The sequence below is a fragment of the Bufo bufo genome, chromosome 1 (assembly GCF_905171765.1).
Source record: "Bufo bufo chromosome 1, aBufBuf1.1, whole genome shotgun sequence".
Lineage (NCBI taxonomy): Eukaryota > Metazoa > Chordata > Amphibia > Anura > Bufonidae > Bufo > Bufo bufo.
In genome coordinates, this window is record NC_053389.1 from 75,882,695 (window position 1) to 75,891,112 (window position 8,418).

Sequence of the window (8,418 nt, forward strand, 5' to 3'; positions counted from 1 at the left end):
TTTAGGCTGCGGAATGTATCTATTAAAGCAAGAGGAGCGCCATCGACCGAGGTTACGGATAACATGAGTCGGGACCTTGTTTCTGGAGGCAGCTGAAGCAGCCCCTATCCTGAACGAGTGCCCTGACACGGAAGTAGGATTTGAGCCTAAATTAGACACTAAAATGCAGACATGCGCCACAAACCGAGAGGTAGTGAGAGGTGCAATGGGAAAAGGCAACAACGGACTTTCGGGGTCTCGGTCAGCTAAGGTGATCAGTAACTGTTGAAAAAGCTGCACCGGGCACCGGGAATGGGAAGTCGGGAAAAAAGTAACCTGAGTGAGTGGACCTGTCTAAGAAGTCTTGGTAGCTGGCAATGACAACACGAAACCGTCAGGAGTCCAACTCAACTGGCTGAGGCTGATGAACCTGCTATTAGTGGTAGTACGAGTGAACTTGCCGGGTCTCATGAAGCCATAAAATGCAAGGTAGACATCAGCTTTGAGCACCAGACTAAGGAGGACCCCAAAAGGGTCTCTATCCAACATATCTGACAAGTCTCGAAAGACTTTACCGGTAATACGCTCTCTGCGTGGTAGGCCTTCCTGGAGTGTCTTCTCTAAACCCCCTCAAGGCGGCTTTTATGACATGGGCAGAAAACAAGGACCCCCTATCAGGATAACTAAGGGCGGTGAAATGTTGAACCCCGGCCAGATAAGACCGGACAGTGTTATAAGACAGCGCGCATTCTGAGTGACAGTAGCCAATGAACGCCAATATATACCAAACTAACATCCCTTTGTGGATATTTATCTTGAAACTTGCAGAATAACTTCCAACCTGTGTTATAACTCCTAGCCATAATAACTGACAGTGACCTGGCCACTAGGCAGTGTGGCGTATCTAGATGACGAGTTAGTCCAGAACTAGTGCCGCGTAGGAAGGAACTGTGGCCCCTATGTCGTCTGCTTCTGGCATGACCTGCGAAAAAGGGAGAAGTTAGCCCGTGACAACGCATCAGCCGCCATGTTCTGTGAGCCTCGGACATGGGAGCAACAGTAATGAAAATTATGTAGCAGAGAGAGCTGAACTAGACGTCTCGCGAGAGACATAACGTACAGGGATTTAGACCTCCCTTTCGTTAAAATATCCACAGTGGATGAATTATCTGAAATAAACACGACTGTGGAATTGGCCCACAAGCTACCCCACACATATGCAGCCGCCATGATAGGGTATAATTCAAACAGAGCAGACGTCTGCAGAAAATTCGGAACCTGCCTAACTTCATTGGGCCAAGTACCCGCCAACCAGTGGGTGCCAAAAATGGCAGCAAAACCAGCTGCTGCGTCAGAAAAGACCATGGGAGACAAATTACTGGCGGCAGGGATGAAAAAAGAAACCCCGTTCCAGTGGCTCAGAAAATAGTCCCACATGGCCAGGTCTGCCATGGCCTGTGCATCTAAGTGCACTGAGCTATCCTGATGCGCTGCCTCGGGAAGGAGGGCCAACAACCGGGAAATAAAGGACCTACCCTGGGGAATAATACGCATCGCAAAGTTTAACATGCCCAATAATGACTGTAAATCTGCCTTCGTTGTCACCCTCACTACAGTGAACTTGTGAATGACCTCCTTGATCCTGACTAACAGAGTCCAACACAATCCCTAGAAAAGTGATAACAGTGAAAGGGCCTTCAACCTTCTTAGGTGACACCGTCACACCTAGGTGAGAAAAAACAGCCAACAAAGTTTTGAGTCCCTACGGTGTACCAGCTGGAGATTTAATCAATAAGAAGTCATCCAGGTAGTGGATAACATGCTCGCAGTGGAACTTGGACTCCAGAATCCAACTGCGCAAACTGATCAAATAACCAAGGGCTACTCTTGGAGCCAAACATTAACTCTGTGGCAAAATAATACAAATCCCTCCATTTAATGCCGTGCCATTGCCAGAGCGCTGGCATGATGGGAAGGAGTTTAAAAGCATCAGATATGTCGGCCTTGGATAAGTGGGCGCCCGGACCTAACTGCATAATAGTTGCTATGGCCTGGTCTATAGTGGAATACTTCATGCTCACCTGTTCAGACGGGATAAGGGAGTTTAAACTAGCGATATGAGACTCGTGCGGGGCCGATAGATCATAAATCAGCATTTCTTTCTTGCTAAACTTGCCGGTAACTACCCCTTATCAGGCTGATCCTCCACCGTTCAAACGGCGACACTGTGAAGGGCCCTATAAGAAACCCTTTCTCGACCTCAGTCTGTAATAACTTGTCAACTGACTTTGGTGCTCTCTCGGCAGACTGCAAGTTTCTACACTCATGTGTGACCTCAGGCAGCGCCACCAGTTCCGTGTGGAAACCTGCCACGAAACCTGTGACCAGGAAGTTAAACTCAGGGTCATGATGACCTAGCAGACATGACTGTAAATAATCAGTGTTAACGAAACTCATGTACGCTTTGTCTGACTTGATTGTACCTTAGGATGAGCTTTGAAACAATTGATACACACATGGAGCAGATGACATTGACCGTAGTTGCACGCTGCGAAGTTGAAGTTGTTACAAATCTGGGATCTCCCTAAAAATTTGATAGGGCAACCTAATTTATCGACCGTGCCGGTACCCTTGAGAGCATCCGACGGGCCAGCTGAAGGGGCTCTGAGGGCTGTCTCTGCACCGACGGCAGAAAGATGACACCACTCGGCCATAGGTAATATAGATTGGCACAAAGAACACGCCGGTGCTTTAAGCCCTGCGAAATGTCTGCAGAAGAGCTCAGTGTCAATATTAACCTAATTTGTAGTAAATTGAAACTGAGTGAGTGCGGCTGCAGCCTTCGCAGAAAAAGAACAATGATAATCATAGAACGCAGCACCGCCATACTTATGCCTTAAATCAGTAACCCTATAAAGATACAGATCCAACTCTTCTGTCCTATCTGGGTGGACAGGACAGATGACATCTCTATACAGGCTGAATGCTAGAACGAATTCCGGAATTGATAACTTCTTATTAAGCCTGTGATGGCGGCTCCTAAGAACCACGGAAACAGCACCACATGCAATAACTTTATCAGATATGTCTCTGGTAGCAATAAGCAAGGACGCCAGATTTACATCTCTGCCCTCAAGAATGTCCTTCTTGACATTTGACAGAATAAAATGCGCCGGCGTGATGTTGGGCACGGAGGACACGATACCTGAGGAACCTGCAGCGGACGTGGAAGCGACTGGAATGTCCTGGGCAGGAGTAGCAGCAGTAGCACCTTGAGACTCTACAGTCTGCAGCCTGGCCTGAATATTATTAATTGACAATGTCAAGTAGTTGACCATCACATGCAGTTGGGTGAGAGAAGTCTGCAACGTAGCCATCGACACCTTGTCCTGACGAGGACCCGCTGTATCCGCCACCAGTAAGCGGTACAGCTCTGCCTTTCTCGCCGAGGCCGAGAAAGGTATGCCCCTTTTTAACAGCTCCGATGTGAGCCTGGGAATGGTCCAACTCCGGAGTGATGCAACACTGCCCCCCTCCGACATCCTGGTGACGTTCTCGTCCACGGAGGCTTCAACGATTTATTCTTTTTTTTATTAGTTGCACGCAATGAAAGAGAAGTGCCAATGCATGGCAACCGCCAGCTGGCGAAACTTACCAGAACCCTGGTGAAAAACAAGCTAAATACGACGGAAATAGAGGGTCCGAACCTGCCAATGATACATAACAATGACACAAAAATTTGCTTAAAGGGTTTTTGTCACCCCACTAAAGTGATTTTTTTTTTTTTGGGCTAGTTAAATTAGTTATATAGCGATATCTGAAAATATAATAGTGTTCCTTACTTTGATCCAGCAGTTTAGTCAAAAAACGAAGTTTTATCATATGCAAATTCGGTCTCTACCAGCAAGTAGGGCGTCTACTTGCTGGTAGCTGCTGCAGAAATCCGCCCCCTCCTCTTGTTGATTGACAGGGCCAGCCGGGATCTCCTCCTCCGGCCAGCCCTGTCGGCATTTCAAAAATCGCGCGCCTGTGTTGAATCGGCGCAGGCGCTCTGAGATGAGGAGGCTCGTCTCCTCAGAACTCCCTCAGTGCGCCTGCGCCGATGACGTCTTCTATTTCGATGATGTCATCGGCGCAGGCGCACTGAGGGAGTTCTGAGGAGACAAGCCTCCTCATCTCAGAGCGCCTGCGCAGATTCAACATGGGCGCGCGATTTTTGAAATGCCGACAGGGCTGGCCGGAGGAGGAGATCACGGCTGGCCCTGTCAATCAACAAGAGGAGGGGGCGGATTTCTGCAGCAGCTACCAGCAAGTAGACGCCCTACTTGCTGGTAGAGACCGAATTTGCATATGATAAAACTTCGTTTTTTGACTAAACTGCTGGATCAAAGTAAGGAACACTATTATATTTTCAGATATCGCTATATAACTAATTTAACTAGCCCAAAAAAAAAAAAATCACTTTAGTGGGGTGACAGAAACCCTTTAACGTCCACCAAGCTAATACACAAATATATATATACAGTGGGGGAAATAATTATTTGACCCCTCACTGATTTTGTAAGTTTGTCCAATGACAAAGAAATGAAAAGTCTCAGAACAGTATCATTTCAATGGTAGGTTTATTGTAACAGTGGCAGATAGCACATCAAAAGGAAAATCGAAAAAAAAACTTTAAATAAAAGATAGCAACTGATTTGCATTTCATTGAGTGAAATAAGTATTTGAACCCCTACCAACCATTAAGAGTTCTGGCTCCCACAGAGTGGTTAGACACTTCTACTCAATTAGTCACCCTCATTAAGGACACCTGTCTTAACTAGTCACCTGTATAAAAGACACCTGTCCACAGAATCAATCAATCAAGCAGACTCCAAACTCTCCAACATGGGAAAGACCAAAGAGCTGTCCAAGGATGTCAGAGACAAAATTGTAGACCTGCACAAGGCTGGAATGGGCTACAAAACCATTAGCAAGAAGCTGGGAGAGAAGGTGACAACTGTTGGTGCGATTGTTCGAAAATGGAAGGAGCACAAAATGACCATCAATCGACCTCGCTCTGGGGCTCCACGCAAGATCTCACCTCGTGGGGTGTCAATGGTTCTGAGAAAGGTGAAAAAGCATCCTAGAACTACACGGGAGGAGTTAGTTAATGACCTCAAATTAGCAGGGACCACAGTCACCAAGAAAACCATTGGAAACACATTACACCGCAATGGATTAAAATCCTGCAGGGCTCGCAAGGTCCCCCTGCTCAGGAAGGCACATGTGCAGGCCCGTCTGAAGTTTGCCAATGAACACCTGAATGATTCAGAGAGTGACTGGGAGAAGGTGCTGTGGTCTGATGAGACCAAAATAGAGCTCTTTGGCATTAACTCAACTCGCTGTGTTTGGAGGAAGAAAAATGCTGCCTATGACCCCCAAAACACCGTCCCCACCGTCAAGCATGGGGGTGGAAACATTTTGCTTTGGGGGTGTTTTTCTGCTAAGGGCACAGGACAACTTATTCGCATAAACGGGAAAATGGACGGAGCCATGTATCGTGAAATCCTGAGCGACAACCTCCTTCCCTCTGCCAGGAAACTGAAAATGGGTCGTGGATGGGTGTTCCAGCACGAGAATGACCCAAAACATACAGCAAAGGCAACAAAGGAGTGGCTCAAGAAGAAGCACATTAAGGTCATGGAGTGGCCTAGTCAGTCTCCGGACCTTAATCCAATCGAAAACCTATGGAGGGAGCTCAAGCTCAGAGTTGCACAGAGACAGCCTCGAAACCTTAGGGATTTAGAGATGATCTGCAAAGAGGAGTGGACCAACATTCCTCCTAAAATGTGCGCAAACTTGGTCATCAATTACAAGAAACGTTTGACCTCTGTGCTTGCAAACAAGGGTTTTCCCACCAAGTATTAAGTCTTTTTTTGTTAGAGGGTTCAAATACTTATTTCACTCAATGAAATGCAAATCAGTTGCTATCTTTTATTTAAAGTTATTTTTTCGATTTTCCTTTTGATGTGCTATCTGCCACTGTTACAATAAACCTACCATTGAAATGATACTGTTCTGAGACTTTTCATTTCTTTGTCATTGGACAAACTTACAAAATCAGTGAGGGGTCAAATAATTATTTCCCCCACTGTATGTTCTCCTGTATTTACTACCTGGTCCCACGGAAATAGCCGACAAAGGGAGGGAAAGCTGACCTACAACAAGAAAATAGCTATTATAGCCCCATTGCAGCATGCCCATGTAACGGAACCACTACAAAAACCAAGCAAACCTAAGTGTCTCTACTAAATTTAACTGAACGTAGTAAGGGCCCCCTGGAAGTTGTTGCCGCACAAGGACGCAGACCTATGCCAGGAGCATGCCCACCAGAACACACAGAAAACCAGTGAAGACCAGCATTAATCTTAACAAGCTCCCCTCTCCCCACCCCCGCCCCCTACCTCTCTAGGAGCACGGCGACCCGTGCAATACTTTGTAAAGAAACCGAGACGGAGTCCCGCTGACTCCTGCGCCCTGAAGACACTGCCACGTGGGGAGCCGACGGGCTGCCAGGCAGGAAGGTTCCGGTGCGGTGCTGTTCCTCCTCACCTGAAGACACTGCCACGTGGGGAGCCGACGGGCTGCCAGGCAGGAAGGTTCCGGTGCGGTGCTGTTCCTCCTCACCTAAGGAGCCGGGCACCGCCGACCGGACTGGACCGTACTTAAGCTGCCGAAGGTAGCAGCAACTTACCTGAACCAAGCAGCAGCAATAGAGAATGACTCCTAAGGTCAGAGCCACATCAACGCCGCTCCGATGCAGAACGTGGGGGAGGGCGCCTGGTCTGTTAATGAAGGCTCCATGCTCCCCTCCCACAAACACAGGCCAATAAATCGACCTTAACACATATCAGTAGCACATATTTGACTGGAAAGAATTGTATCTGCTGCTTGACTATGAGCACGGCTAGGTCAGTACAAGATTTCAGTCCTGAACAATAATGGTTTAGTTCACAGCAAACAGAGATTTGGGGAAATAGTGCAAGTTATATAGGTATATAATATAAGGTAATCAACTTTGGTATCACAATTAGGTGCAGGGATTAATATGTGAGGAGTGGAAAAAAGCCTCCCTTGTTGAGATGAACAGGTCTGGTACTCTGACCTTTATGTGCAGCAAGTTCTGGCCCCTTTACAGAGTGGAGCTGCGACTCTGATAGACCATTCTGGACAGACATGACCCCTTTCATTGCTGAACAGCAGAGAAGAGAACCAGGTGCTGGGACCTGATCCACATGAGTGGTGAAGCAACTAACTCTTCACCTGTTGGAAAGTAGAAGCAGCTTTTGTTAAAAGTGACATTGGTGGCATCTTGGAGTTCTGTGCCTAGACTGAGTATGGGGTTGGTATCCCATCTGATGCATGGGGGCTATTGACAAGCAGAGAATAACCTGCTGAGAGCTGCAACATGGGAAGAGAAGGAGTCCTCCTCCCAGTGGAGTAGGGATCGCCATAGCAACCATAGCAGTGGCTATGGGGCCCTATGCCACTGGGGGCCCGCCCGGGCCTGTTGATTTTTTCCAATTTTTTTTTTACACATCCACTTGCCGGCCCGTCCATGGGCGGTCCGCGGCCCGGGCCGGCCCGGGCCGGCTCGGGCCTGGCTGGGGACGGGGAGAAGGAGTCAGGAGAGAGCAGGGCAATGAGGGCACGACGGGGCCGGGCAGAAGATGAGATAGGCCGCGGTGGAGGGGGTCGGGCCGGGGTCATGGGGGTGTGTACTATACCTGGTCCTGGAGTCTAGGAGGGAGCGGCCTCGATTCCCACCGCAGCAGTGTCTGAGACTGACTGAGAGTGTCAGTCTCACTGCTGCCAGCCTGTGCCTCAGCTCAGCCTGCCTGCGCTGTGGTGGGACCGGTGACCGGTCCGAGTCTGACCCTTCTCCAGTCTGCTCCCTCCTCCTCAACTGGTCAGTGGTCTCCACTCCGGCGTCCACTCCACTGTCTCCAGTCCTGCCTCTGTGCCTGTGCCTGCGGCTGCCAAGTGCCTGCTGTAACAGCTGCTTCTGTTCTGACTGTGCCAGTGTGCCTCAGTCTAAAAGTAAGTGTGAGAACTTAGAACTAAGGTTCAGAAGATTATGATGATCAGTACAGTATCGTGATGATGTTGAACTTGATAATGATCAGAATTCTGAAGTTAAAAAGAGCTGCCTGCAGACCTGAAGAGAAGCAAGGGGGCAGGGGCCCCCAAGAGAAGCAAGGGGGCAGGGGCCCCCGCGCCCTCCTTATCATTGCAGGCATGCAGGCAGCTCTTTTTAACTTCAGAATTCAGATCATCAGACTCTCACTAATTACAAATTTACAGCACACACACCCCTGTAGTGTCCACCATCAGACAGGGGAGGGAAGAAACCCCAGAACTAGAGTGTGCCCCCCAACTGGGGTTTCTTCCCTCCCC